The sequence below is a fragment of the Meriones unguiculatus genome, chromosome 14 (genome assembly GCF_030254825.1).
Source record: "Meriones unguiculatus strain TT.TT164.6M chromosome 14, Bangor_MerUng_6.1, whole genome shotgun sequence".
NCBI lineage: Eukaryota > Metazoa > Chordata > Mammalia > Rodentia > Muridae > Meriones > Meriones unguiculatus.
In genome coordinates this window covers 89,454,451-89,469,768 of record NC_083361.1, presented here as the reverse complement: position 1 = coordinate 89,469,768, position 15,318 = coordinate 89,454,451, and positions in this window count along the sequence as shown.

Genomic DNA, 15,318 nt, shown 5'->3' with positions numbered 1-15,318 from the left:
AGACAGACAGACAGACAGACAGGTTACAGTGGAGTACAGTCTGTGGTACCACAGTACTTCCCATGACCAATGTTCCAAATAGAAAGAGTGTACACTTGTTTGTTTTGTTTTTGTGACAGTCATTCAGCCTAAGCACCCCCCATGAACCAGAAGATGACCTTTAGTTTCTGACCTTCCCGAATCTACAGCCTGAGGGCTGAGAGTGTGGGCATGTGCTAAACTTCTTTATGAAAATTGATGAAAGGGTGGTGCATGAAGACAAGTTTGGCCATGTAACTAAGGTGTCAAAAGGGGATGTGGGAACACTGAGTGGGTGTGCACTGTGAGTATATCAGAGTATGGGAAACTCAGGATAATTAATACCCAGATATTAATTTCTGCTTCTTTTTTTGAATACTCAACCTCCCCAACATCGCGTCAGCTATGCCCCCAACTTCCTCCTTAGAGAGTAATCCTAAAGTTTACAGAATCCTTAAGTTTACAGAAAGACACAAAGGCATTTGTCTTGTCTCTCAGAATGGAATGGTAGGAAAAGGTTAGGGGATATAAGAAGGAGGAGAGCCCCTCCCGCAGCTGAACCTGACCTGTGACTCCTGCCCACTGTTTGGAGATTCAGCACAGCTGAGTGGAGGCTGCCCTGCATATAGCCCCACAGAGCAGCTGCATTATTTCCTAAACATACCACAGATTAAGATGCTTGATGAACTATGCTCAAGGTTAAAATGCATCCTAAGCTCTGTGTGGGACCTACGCACAGCAAAATTAACTTGATTTTTAAGTTTTGATCTTAAGTACATTTCTTCCTTAGACGTATGCTATCCAATACCTCACAAATAACTTGGTACGTTAATTTGTAAAAATACTTCTTTTGGAAGGAAACAAGTAGACCAAAACATGGTTTGTTCCCTCTCCTTCGGCCTCACTACAGATTACCTTCTTTAAACAATGTGACTCCCTGACTTTCTTTCTTTTTAATATAAGGATACGTGTTTTTATTTTTTGTGTATAGTTGTTTGTTTGCATGTATAGGTTCCAAAAGTATGTTCCAGAAAAGCATGCATCCCGTGGGCATGGAGTTACAGATGGTTGTGAGCCACTGGTGGGTACTGAGAACTGAACTGGGTCCTCGGCAAGAACACTAGGCTCTCTTAACCGCCGAGTCATCTTTCCAGCTCCTCCCCAGCATTCAAAAATCACACGGCTATTGCTAGAGCACTTAGGCATGTTCCTCTCCTACCGCTGCACCTGACTCTCGTCAAGCGTGTCCGCTTTTTCTCCTAATCAACGATCTTGCTAAGTTTGCTTCTTGAATGCTCATTTGGGAATTCTTTTCTGCAGTGTAAGTCAACAGCCCTCGCCGCACCCCAGGAAAGGCCCCTGAGGCTCAGAGAGGAGACTGCTCAGGGTGTGTAGCTAACAATGACAAGGCTCACGTTCGAAGGCAACAGTGGCCTTCATTGTCCTTGACTCTGTCCTGTTCTCTGCCTTGTCACCACTAGGAATTCCATCTTGTAGCCTGCTTGATGAATCTCTTCAGAAAACAAGGAGCTGTTTGGAGCAGATCTTTCTGGTTTTTCTGCACTCTCCCTCCAGTATCTCCAGCGCTATGGACTGCCTGTGTAGGTTTCTTCGATGAGCAGAGGCCATTTTAGCAAGATGATTCAGCCAGTGTCAAAGAGGGGCCAATAAAGCACTCCAGATTAGCCTTTCTTGTCTCTTCTCGCAGGCCTGGTACCTCAGGCCCCTAGGAACACAGCTTCTCACTCTCCATGGAACGAAACTTTTCATTCTTCGGAAACTTGCTGTATTAGAATCCATCACCTTCCTCAGAAAAACCCTCTACCTACCCGAAGGAAGGGATATTACTCCTTAGATCACCCTCTCACTGTGTTCCAAATTTGAATATGTCTATTTGAGGCAGGATCCTTAGGACTTTAACTGTTAAACACAATGTTTACTGTCCCACAAAGCCTAAGAATGTCTATCCATGGGTGGGGTAGAGTGGGATGGAGTAGGAAGAGCCTCCAATGCTGTGGTGGGTTGCACGTTTAGATTTTCCTGGCAATTTTTTTTCCTGTCCTTACATGTGTGAGCAGGAATCGGGTCAGTTTGTTTGATTAGTAGATTTGCCATGTTAGTTATTCTCTGCTCCCAAGAATAGACATTACCTTACAGAGAGTACAATCTGTGCTCATATTGGAAGGGTTATATTTCCTCAATTAGGACATCTTGATGTTTCCCCAATGTTAGTGAGCACGATTATCAGGGAGAGGTCTGGTTTCTTTCCTGCTCTGTCTGGGAATCCACTGAAATGATGAATAAGACACATTATCTTTTAATGGCTCCTGCCTTCGTTAATTCAGGAAAGGCTCCAGACTGTAAATTGTTTGAGCAGTTTGGAGCAGTTTGAGCTCTCCTTTGGGAGCTAGGGTCACTGTGAATATTCTTTATAATAAACACATCTTCACTTAAGTTAACTGAGACAGTTTCTGCTCATTCCAATCAATCGATCACCCCCCAGTAGACAGGTGGGTTCTTCATGTAAGGTTGCAAGCACTGAACCTCAGAATGGTGCAGGTGTCAGATCCAGGACTGTAGCGAGGAGCAGAGCGGTGAAGGCTGGGAGGCCTACAAAGTCTGAATGGCTTCCAGTTTAATTGAGAAAAAAAGAAAGAAAGAGAAAGGAAGAAAGGAAGGAAAAAGTGATCCTTGACTAGAGTTTACTATAATTAAGACTAGGGAAGATATAAGGAAATTTGAGAAATGGCTGGCATGACTTTGTGAAATGAAGTTCCCAGAAAAAATAAAATCCACACTGAGTTCCACATTCTAGGCTGATGACTGATGGATTGTGGAGATCTGGAGTGGGACTGGGCTGTTCTTAGTCGGCTTGGTACTCATCTGTTGCCAAGCTCTCTATGGGTGACCTAAAATCCTCGGGAATTTAGGTAAGTCCGTTAGGAATGTATAAACAGACTTCTAGCTTCCCCCAATCCAAAGGCTAAGATTGCCATTAGATAGTACCTGAGGTCGATAACAAAGGTTTTCTGCTTTGCTGTAACTCACCGAACTGATTATTTCCACCAGTGTACTTGAAAAAAAAAAAAAAAAAAAAAGCTTTGATTTATAACTTTGTATTCTGTTACTATAAAAACTTCTTAAAACTACTTCCACATTGGAACATGATATTTGAGGTTCCTGAATTCCCAGGCCATTGTCATTCATATTTGGCTTTAGAATAAACTATTTTTATTCCTTTTGAGGTGAAAGCTGAGGTTTTTTTTTTTTTTGTATGCATTATTTCTTATACAGTATACACTTCTGGTTAAGGTGAGTTAAATCTTAGCACAGTGCTAGACTAATTCACCAGGGGTTCAGATCTTTTAAGTGGGATGTTGTGGGTTAATTCCAGTACTTACCCAGTGCAGGTACACCATAAGAGGATTAAAAGTGCTGGAGAGATGGCTCAGCGGTTAAGAGCTCTGGCTGCTCTTCCAGAGGACCTGGATCCAATTCCAGCACCCACATGGTGGCTCACAATTATCTACAGCTTCAGTTCCATGAGGACACGAGACATTTACACTGTGCATAGACACACGCAGGCAAACACCCACACGCATAAAGCAAATATATATTTTTTAATGAAACGGACCATAGAGGACATGTAAAGAAAGGGGACTCTTCCCCTCCTTGCTCTTCCTTCGTAGAATGGATTCTGCTGTTCCATTCCAGCTGGTTCTGGACCCACTGTGGAACTGAGATCTCTGGAGCTCTCCCTATCGGATTACGGGTGAACCTGTTCCTCCACTCCACTGCAGGAAGCTTTACTTAAAGGTATTCACAAATCTCTTATCCCAGTGGCACTGAACATTTTAAACAAGTACAAAATTTACCTGTGTGTTACTCAGGTGTGGGGGCAGGCATGTGCATGCCATGTTGTATGTGCGGGCAGCTTGTGGGAATCTGCTTCCTTCTTCCGTTTTGTGAGTCCGGTGCATCAGACTCAGGCTGTCAGGATCTCACCTTTTCCCACCAACCCATCTTGTTGGTCTTGGCACCGAAGTTGTAATTAATTGATTAGAGACGGGTGTTGTTATGTTTCCCAGGCTTTGGACCTATGATCTTTTTGCCTCAGCCTCTTGACTGTTGAGATTACAGGCAAGCATTACCAGACATGGAGTAATAGGCACCTTCATTTTTGCTGTCACTAACTTACCTGACAGGAACAATGTAAGGGAGGGTTTTTAGGCTTACACTGTTGGGAAGAGTCCATCTTGGTGGGCATGGCAGCAGGAGGGGGAGGCAGCTGCTCACCTAGCATCTGCAATCAGGAACTGAAGAGTGGACAGGAAGTGAGGCTGTGCCGTAAAACCTCAAGGCCACCCCAAGTGACCTACTTTTTCAGAGTGGATCTGCCTCTTAATAATTAGTCAGCCTGGGCTGGAGAGGTGGCTCAGTGGTTAAGAGCACAGTCTGCCCTTCCAAAGGTCCCTGAGTTCAATTCCAGCAACCACAAGGTGGCTCCCAACCCCCTATACTAGACTAGGTTCTGATGCCCTCTTCTGGCGTGCAGGTGTACATGCAGTCAGAACATTCATATACATAAAATACATAAGCAAATAAAAAAAAAGAAAAGAAAAGATTCTTCAACCTTTCCAAACAGCATTACCAGGTGGGAACCAAGAACTCAGACACATTCAAACCATAGCGTATGTCTAGCCCCTCTATGAATTGCTACTAGATAGTCCTCCAACCTTGATATATATGTATTTTTACGCCAGGGTCTCATGTAGCCCAACCTAACGCAAATTCTCTGTGTAACGGAGGATGACATTGAACACCCCACCCTTCTGCATCTGCCTGCCATGAGCAATGATTACAACTTTGCATGACCATGCCCAGTTACTCCTCCTGTTCTTAGGCAGTCACACTTTTGCTTTGTTTATTTTTGCATTAAAATTTTTGTCTTAAGATTTACCTATTTTTATGTTATGAGTGTTTTTTATGCATGCATGTCTGGTACCCTTAGAGGCTAGACTGAGAGGCCATGGATACCCTGGAACTGGAGTTACAGATGGCTGTGAGCTGCTGTGTAGGGGCTGAGATCAGACTTGGTCCTCTGCAAGAACAGCAAACGTTCTTAACCACTGAGAGAAACTACCATGAATCAGTTATCTCCTACCAGGAGGGGCCCAGAGATTGAACCCAGGTTGTTAGACTTGGCAAAAAGTGTCTCAACCTACTGTTCAATTTTTGTTTGTTTGTTTGTTTGTTCGTTTAAAGACAGGGTTTCTTTGTGTAGCATTGGTGATCCTAGAACTTGCTTTGTAGACCAGGCTGACCTTGAACTCACAGAGATCTTCCTGCTTCTGCCTCCCGAGTGCTGGCATCAAAGGCATGTGCCACCACTGGCCGGCTCCCGCTGGGCAATATTGAAGCATCAAATGTACCTTTATAATATAGAATATAAAAATGCCATATCCATTCCTACTGTCCTTTATCATATGAATTGTTAGGCACTTGAGTTTTGTTTAGTTTCCAAAGCTGGGAATTCAGTGAAGAATTCCTATTTTAGGAAAGTTTCCTACCACCCCAGCCCAGTTTCATTTTTTATTTTTGAAAGTTGCTCAGGCTGGGCTTGCACTTCTAATTTTCCTGCCTCAGCCTCCCAAGCAGTTGGGATGTGCTGCCAAACTTAATCTGTTAAGCACTTTAAAAAGTAGGCAGGGTAAGCCAGGCATGCTGGCACATGCCTTTAGTCCAAGACTCATTCTCCAGAGGCAGAGGTGACAGTGGGTATTTCTCTGTAAGTTTGAAGCCTGCATCGTCTGTGCAGGGAGCTTCAGGCCAAAAGCTACAAAGTGAGACCTTGTCCTAAAATAAAAATTAAACAAGAAAACAATTAAAAACCAAAGAACGTGGGTAGGGAGCCTAAAGGTAGAATTTTACATTTTATTTAATTCTACAAACTTAAAATTTAAAACAAAAAGCCACACATGGTTACTGGCTACGATATTAGACAGTTTAAGGCTAAAGACACCCTTGGTGAGTTTATAAAAATGGGTCACTCTGCAAGCATCAGGTTGATGGGTTGTGTTTGCCCGTGTGCAATAGCTCTCTGTGTGCTCAAGTTTTACATCTGTAGAGTTAGTCCACTGTTGAGTGAAAATGTTTAGGAAAAAAAAGCTACAGAAAGTTCTAAGCAAAAAAGGAAAAACCTGAATGGCCTTGCACTTAGCTGAGAATTCTACGGACTGCCTTTGAATGCAGTAAAGTGTAGGCACATCCCGCTGTAGCTTCTTGTCATTCAGATCTCAGCCTCTCTCCAACGCTCATCTGAAAAATTTATCTAGTGATTCATTCTCATTCATGAACCATAATGGTTGAGTCTGTAACTACTGACATTTTTTTCTTATTCATCTCTACACTGTACTGTATAGCAACTATTTTTTTAATCTAGGGTTTAGACTTTATCATCTATTATAAATAATCTAGAAGTATTATTTATACTTCTAGATGTGGTTTGTTGTATATGGCAAGCTTCTTAGGTTATCTGTGAATCTGCACCTTATGTATGAAAATCAAGAGTTAGAAGATTTTGATATCCTTAGACACATGATGGCCTGGGAGAATTTCCTCAAACTTGTCTCTCTTGGCTATGGATAGATATGTATAAGGTATGTCTTCTTGTCTGAGGACTTTGGGCAAGGCAGGACCTTTATTATATATATATAATATATATTATATAATAATATATAATATAATATATGCCACCTCATCTCAAGTGTCAGTGGCATGAGTCCCAGAAAGGTGTTATAGCTGAGTCAAATGCCGTGGAACAACCTGACCGTATGGAGGCATGTTTGGGAAATGTTAGCTGATCCTCAGAGAATGCCAACAAAGCTCCATTTTGATGAATGAGGCTCTCCTTCCACTTTCAGAACCTGTATTTCTGTTACCATGCCATAACACCACTTTACAAAGTTCTTTCTCTTCTGCAAGTGAAGTAAGGAATGGTGTGGAGATCAGAGCAGCTTAGTGACGTGTCCAGGGTCACAGAGCTGGTGAGGGGTAAATGCTATCACTCAGTGTGTTCCCTCAGTGTGCAATCCTAGTCAGCCACATCCAGCATTCAGAAGCCATTAACATTTTAAAAATTAGGTCATCTTAGAGTTCAGTTCAGTCTCTGAGTGGGATGGGAAAGAATTCATTACATGACAATGGTGTGATGATATCTTTCTAACTGTTCTATGCAAGTAGCAAGACCCTGATTAAGTGAAAGATCCAGGGTACACATCCAAGTTGTGGCATAGCCAGGACTCAAACCAGGGTGGCTGATGGATGCCCTGGTCTCCCACAGAACTGGATGGATGCTCTTCTGCTTCTCCCCCAGTTTGTTGTGTGTGTCAGGACAATTAAAGTATCCCCCAAAAGCCCTTACTAGAGCCTCAAATTGAGTCTTCCCTTCTTTTCCCATTCTGCTGCATCCGTCTCTTTCACTCTTTCAGTTTCCTGCAGTGTCTGCCTAGCCCATAGGCTGGACTGACAGATAAAATTTATATTGGATATGATAGTGGCGATCCTGATTCTCCCACTTACAACTGTGGCTCTTTGGTACATCTGTCCTCCATCTGGTCCTCATGCCTCCTTCAGTGAGTAAAAGCACGTGCAAAGAAATGAACTAAAACCTTCGTGCAAAGACTGCTTACTTTCTTCCACCCTTCCTTCTTTGCTTTTTAAAATAGGGTCTTGTGTAGCCCAGCCTGGCCTGGCCTTGAACTCACACTGAAGGTGATCTTGACACTCATTCTCCTGCCTCAGGAGATGGTTCTAGGATACTGGTATTGTAACTAGCCTGATGCTGGGAAAGATTTTCTAAAGAGACACTTGCATCTCTCAGTCTGACTTTCAGACTCTTGAAACAAGGGACCTTGGAAGAACTTCTCCCGGATGCTGGGGCCAGGAGAAAGGCACAGCACCATCCACAAGGGGGAAACTTGTCCAGGAGAAAGAGATTTCGCACAGTTCTAACAACTTGTCAGACCCCTTTACAGGATCAGACTGAAGTCCAGACGATGATGGATTGTGGTGTGGCGGAAGGGACCACATCTTGGCTGGGGCTGCTTATATGGGCCTATGCCAGGCCCTTTAATCCTGCTTCAGGACTCGGGTTTGCTGCAAGGTTTGTGTCTCTTCTCAGAGTGGCCACATTGAATAAGCCTCCTTTTTTTGTTTGCCACTTTGTAATTTGGCTCTTTTAGTTGGCCTATGAGGAGGATGGCAGCTGGCCCTGATTTGGGACACAGGGTGTGTGGTGGAGAGCTTTGTGTCAACTTGACACAGGCTAACGTCATTTGAGAGACGGGACTCTCAATTGAGAAAATGTTTCCCTAAAACTGAGCTGCAGGCAAGCCTGTAGAGCATTTTCTTAATTAGTGATTGATGTGAGAGGGCCCCGCCCATAGTGGGTGGGAACACCTGGGCTGGTTGGTCCTGGGTTCCATAAGAAAGCAGGCTGAGCAAGCCACCAGAAGCAAGCCAGTGAGCGGCACTCTTCCGTGACTCTGCATCAGCTCCTGCCTCCAGGTTCTTGCCTCCAGGTTGCTGCCCTGTTTGAGCTACGCTCCTGACCTCCTTCAAAGATGGAGTATGATGGGGAAGTGCAAACTAAATAAGTGCTTCTGGTCATGGTGTTTCATCACAGACACTAGTAATCCTAATTAAGACAGGTGTGACTCCATGTTTGAGAACAGGGCTACAGGTGTTTGCTACTGTTCTTAACACGGTGCTTCTGATCTGAGAAAATCCATGTTACTGGGTTCAGGCTGTCTTGGAAGCCGCTGTGATATTTTTGCTGGCTGGCTTCTCTAAGAAGATTGGGATGGATTCTATCTGTGCTGCTTATCAGCAGTGTGATCTCACACAACCTAACCTGGATTTCCCTGTCACGGTGAAATAGGATTGTGAGGGCTAATTGATTTATTCTGCACAAATACCTTCAAGTTGGCTCTATCAACAATCAAATCTGTTAGAAGTCGGGAGAGTGGCTACCTCTCTGGGTGTTCCCCAGAGAGGACAGTAGAATACTTGGAGGAATAGTGTGGAAGAACTCCAGGGTTGATGGCAGGCTAGCAGCTGCCTCTGCCTGACCTGTTTATGGCTCACTATGAAGACGACTTGCTGCTTCTGCAGATAACATGGGCTCAGTTCCCAGGACCCTCGGTGGCTCACACCATTCATGACTTCAGTATCAGGGTCCTGACACTCCCTTTGCGGAGATCAGACACATGATGTACAAACACTCACATAAATACAAATAAATAATCTGTTTTAGAAAGAACAGGAAGCACTTTGACAAGTCATAAACAGCTGAAAAGTTCTGAGAAAGGGATGTATGAGACATGGAAAGGAAGCCAGTCCAGGTGAATGGAGCTCTAGCCTTCAGGCTCCTTGCAGGGTGGTGGGGTGGGGAGCCAACGCCTTGTCCAGGAGAGAAGCGAAGCAGCCCTGCTGACAAGATGCAGACAGTACAGGCAGGATTGGCTCACAGATTCCTCTGACACACAGGTCAGCAATGGGGATGAACTGTGTGTCGTTCTCTGTGACTCAGAAGGCAAGCTACCTGGAGGGCGTGAGAACAGAGAAGACATTGAAAGAGCCTGGCTAAATGAGCTTGACCAACTCCATGCCAGACTTCATTTTCTTGAACAAACCTAAGGTCACAGGAAAAGCTACAGAAAAAAGGCAAACCAATCAGAACAGCCAAGACATCTGGCCTGGGAAGATAAGGTTGCTTAACTACAGGTTTGAAAAGCACCTAAGTTCTGACTGGAGTCACAGAACCTCCACAGGCACCAGCCAATCCCAATTGATGCCACATAGCCACAGTACGAATTCCCCTTCCTGGCTTTAAAAGGGGCCTTCGAGCTCCCCTCCGGGTCACCGCCATGTTGTAAAGGTGGTGACCACAGCGTACTGGACTTGTGCAGGATAAACACCCCTTGTTGCTTGCATGCTTCTCTAGTCTGGGGTGGCTCTTTCTACACCCAGAGTCAGGGCTTAGGACTAAGTCTGCTGCAGTCTCTGGATGACAGACAGGCCCAGGAAGCACTGGTGACAAGCAGAGAGCCGCAGGCTGAGAAGCTGAGCAATGCAGACCACAGGAGGCTGGGTTCAGGCTGTGTGCATACACCCCTCACCCTATCTTGGTGGTCTGAGGCAGATCTCACCAATCGATAATGACTTCTGGATCTGATAGCTCTGACCCGGAGGTCAGCAGCTGATTAACCTCTGGAGCCGCTTCCTGCCATTCCTGCACACCAACACACACACACAGACACTCCTCAAACAACAGCAAAAACCAATGGCGGTGGAACACTGAAAGACTACAAGCTACACATAATAAAGAAGAGGTGTGAGAAAAAAACCCAAGATCTCTAAGTACTATGCAACTGATCTATAAGAGGTCGTAACATTCAGGGATTTTGAACCTCAGACTTTCCCCTAATTCTTCACCTGAATTCCATTCACAAAAGTTCCTGCTTCTATTATTTCTTTTTCTTCCTTTATTTTTAAGATAGAGTTTCCTTATTTAGCTTTGGATATCCTGGAGTCCACTATGTAGACCAGGCAAGCCTAGATTACATAGAGATCTACCTGTCTTTGCCTCTTGAGTGCTGGGATTAAGGTATGGTGTTGGCCCCTTTCTTCTTCTTAATAAAGGGCTTCTTCTATCCCCTGGGCCACAAACCTGGAAATCTCAATAGGTGCCCTCCATGCTCTGACCTTGCCTCCAACAGCTAGTGAAACTGCCAGGAGTTTGTAAGAGTTGTACTATTTCTTTCTGCCTTCTTCTCCACTGTGGATCCTCCTTGGCTCTCTTGGAAATGGTGGGCTAACCCCTGCAAGAGGCCTGACAGTAGCCTGGAGGCACGAGAGCCAACCTCTCCCTGTTTCTTTCCTTTCTTCCATTTTTGGTGCCTAAGGCCCAGAGCCAATAGTGAGCCTGGACTTTCTACCATGATCTTGTGGAACACTGGCCATGCTTATGCCAGGACAAAGAAACATGTGTACTGTCCAGAGGCTGCCGAGCTCACTTGAAACTGGGAGGCAGCTGTTGGGGAAAGTCCACATGTCAGTTTAAAGCCCATGTAGACCCACAAATGTTGGACAGATCCCAGGTGAGGTCGGAAACAAAACAAAACAAAACAAAACATTCAGATCCCACAGGCAACTCATGCCTATGGAAATCCAGCTTATGCATGCATGGGGGAGTCCCTCCATCTCAGGCAGAGGGCAACATGAGGGCAACCAAACATGATGGCAGTCACACGGGTAACTAAGATGGTGACACTCATATCGGGTAGCCTTGATGGCGCTAATAACAACAATGAGGGCCATGTGGCTGCTTGGGATCCACAATGCCAATGAGTCCCCTGAACACCATCACACTGAAGCCTTTCCCAGCTGCTGATGCTCCTGATGGGTGGGTTTGAATAGACTTGGGAGCGATGGGCTCCAGTGCAAGGACTGTGGTGGCAACAATGGAAGCTCTTGCTTGCTTCCTCTTTGAGTCTAAGATAATTCCCCAGAGACTCATTTCCTTCTTCAGGGCTCAAAGTTGGGACATGGTGAGCTAGTCAGGATCCTTCTGTAGCGCAAACAAGAAGCCAAGGGAACTGTTGCTTGGGAGAAGCGCCTGAGCCCATTGCTGGGAGATAAGGAACACAGGTCTGGCTGATGGGTCTTTCCCCTCTTCGCTCTAGTTAGCATTGCTCTATAGTCTCCTAAAACTGTGCTGTTGCTAACCTCTGCTCCCACATCATCTCTTCTCTGCCACCATGTGCAGCCGTATCCCTGAGAGCATGGGTGTCGTCCCCAGTGACAAGGCATTCCCTTAAAGGTGGGAGCCACAGGGAGAAAACCTTTTTGTATTTTTACCTTGAGTGGCAACGTAAAACAAAAACCAGAGACATTCATGAGCGCAAGACCCTTTCCTAAACCAAGCCACTGTAGCTTGGGCCATTATGCTTGAAGCAGGGGCTTACTTCTCAGTAGTTTGGATTTTAGTCGCAGGAGAAAGACAACACAAGTGATCGGTTCAAATCCTAGACAGGAAAAGAACAAATCTCAAAGAGCTGGGACTCCCGCCAGCAACTGTAATTCTGTGGAAGTGTCTTGGACTTGTACACCTGGGTTGGATGATGGTAAATGGACTTATTCCATCAGATGCTAAGGATGTGGCGTAGACCAGATATATACCTTCTTCACTTCAGAGGCCCCCAATCCGCCTTCGCCCCCTAACAAATACTTTTAAGGGTTATCTCTCAAGTTAACAATATTCTAATATATTGAATTAAATTAATATATTAACATTAATTTCACTGGTTTCCCTCTCTACCTCCTTTCTGTCTGTCTTTCTTCCTTTCTTTCCTTCTTCCTGACTTGCCTTTTTTAGACAGCATCCCAGGATGGCCTCGAAGTCCTGATCCTCCTACCTTCACTTCCCGAGTTCTGGGGCTGCAGAAGGGCACTGCTATGTCTAAGCTCACTTAATTCTCTTTATTTTTACCTATCTTATCTATCTATCTCTATCCATCCATCCATCCATCCATCCATCCATCCATCCATCCATCCATCTCTCTATCTATCTATCTATCTATCTATCTATCTATCTATCTATCTATCTACAGGGTTTCCCTGTGTAGCCCTGTATGTCCTGGAATTCTCTCTGTAGGCCAAAGCTGGCCTCAGACTCAGAGATATGCCTGCCTCTGCTTCCAGAGTGCTGGGATTAAAAGCATATGCCACCATTGCCCAGATTTCTTTTTATTTTTAAACCCCAATATTAGAAAATTAAAAATTATGTGCATTATTTTTGTGTTGGACAAGGCTAAAGTAGACATTTGCTGCTTGAGATAGCTGAGATTTTGGCAGCAGGCAGCTGTAACCTAGGGTGTCTACTCGTGAGGAATGTAAGTGACAGGTTTTACCTGGGTCCACTGGATTGCCCAGCAATCTCAGCAGCTGCTCTGTCTTTCTGGGGTCAACCTCACAGGAACCTAAGCTTGCTTTCCCTGGTCCTCCAAGCTTCAGCAGGTGGCATTCTAATCTGGCTTCCCTGGGATAGTCCAAATCCCAAATTAGAGATAGACAGCAGTTGCTACTCTTTGAGAATTCACAATTTCAATTTTGTAACCTTTATAAGTAAAGTACCATCTGGACATTATGTCTTTCTAAAGCTTCTATAGCTTGTCTGCTCAGATGGAGCCATGTAATCATAATATATGGTGTCCTCAATACCTTGAAATTTAAAGAATTTGCTCATGTGGTGTATGTATGTATGTATGGTGTGAATGTGCATATGTATGTGTAGGGTTTGTGTATGTGCACACGTGTACATGTGTGTACGTATGTATGGTGTGTGTGATTGTGGGTAAGTGAGATAGAGAGAGACAGACAGAGAGAGTCATGCCTATGGGGTTCAGAGGACCACTTTAGAGAGTTACTGTTCTCCTTTCATCACGGGATCAAATTCAAGTTTGGTCTACACTATTAATCTACACTCCACTGTCGGCCTGGGCAGCCGATAGCTTTCCCCGGCACTTTACCTGTGGGGCCATCCCACCAGTCCCTTTTGTACAAATTTTACAGTGTAGAAGTCAGTCTGTCCTGTCTTCCTTCCTTCCTTCTTTCATTCCTTCCTTCTTCTTCCCTTTCTTCTTTCTCTCTTCTTTCCTCTCTCCCTCCTTTCCTCCCTTCCACCTCCATTTTTCTGCTCTTTGAATAGGCTCCTGTTATGTCACTCCGTGTTGCAAGACTTTTCGTGGGGAGACATGAAGAGACATCTATTCACCCCAGGTCAAGGCAGAGCAAAGAAATGACTCTGCCCAAGTCTAGCTTGTGTTTATTTGGGGTTATCTGTAACTTACGGGGAACTGGAGTAGAGTACCCTCCACAGCAATTATTAAGCATTGATTTGTCCTCAGGAGAGGCTGCGTGTGACCTCTTCTATGTGGGAATGGTAGTGGGTCCAGTCTTTTGAGTGTCTCTTATGGGTAATCTCAACTGCTGATTTCAAGATGGCAATAGGCACATCATGCTTGGAACAGTCTTCCTCAGCAACCTGGCTGGTGTGGTATTCACTGTATAGCTCAGGTTAGATTCATTTATGGCAATCTGCATGTTTAAGCTTCCCAGGTACTGGGATTACAGGGCTGCTACTATACCCAACTAGTGGTAAGCCACATACGTCGAATTACGTCCCAGGTGTAGATGCTAGGTGGCTTGTAAATGACTTAACCTTTTTGGGGTCTAGCTATCAATACATGGGAGACTGTTGGTACTAAGATGAAATAGTGACAGAGCCCAGCAGCTCACAATATCCTTAATTAAGCCTTAACCAATCTGCAATCACTGCCTACAGCACCTTATTCAAGCCTGCCTGAGCCGTTCACTCTATCTATCTCAGTTTACAGGGCTATCCAAGTGCTCTGCCGTCACTTGTGTGTGGTAGAATTAATACTTGTGTAAGAGTGCAGTTGAGAATGTCAGGCGGAGGGCTGCTGTCTTTTGCCAAGTGCTTCTTAACGATTTGTCTAGAATGGTAGCCCTTACCCAGGCAGCGGTTCACTGATGCCAGAACGCTCTGAATTCTTTACATTGCAGAAAAGGGCTCAATGGAGTCTATTCACTAATGGATTTTAGTTTTTTTTTTTTTTTTTTTTTTTGTGTGTGTGTGTGTGTGTGTGTGTTTTATGTCCCAAGACATTCCAAAGAAAGGCCCAACCCCTACCTCCCTGTGCTGGGCTCTGGAAACAAGTGTATTTTCTGAAGCTCTGGCCTCCTTACAGCCTCGGAGTCGTGGGGGCATAGAGCTCTGATGCACACTGTCTGCTCTGGTCTGAGCTTTGCTGCGGATTCCTATAGTAACTTAAACAGATGCTGTCACACAGTGTCTAGAACCCTTGATGTTCTACAGCTCGGGAGGGGGATACTTTACTCTGTTTTACAGCAGGAATCCACGCAGGAAGTACCACCCTTGATTTCCAATGGAAGAGCACCTCTATACAAAGAAAAGTGATGGTATCCACCTCAGAAGTCTAAAAAGACCTCGTGTCTGCTGGTTGCCAACTGAAAACCCCGCTGACATCAGTGTCATTGTCTCCAGGAACGCTGACCAGGCTGCGCAGAAGTTTGCCGCTGACATGGGAGTCGCTCATATTCTGCCCACTTCACTCCTGAGCCCTTCCTTAACCAGACCGGGCAGCCTTCTGGTGGCCACTGATCCCAGAGCTCACCATCGCCCGCCAGAGGTGT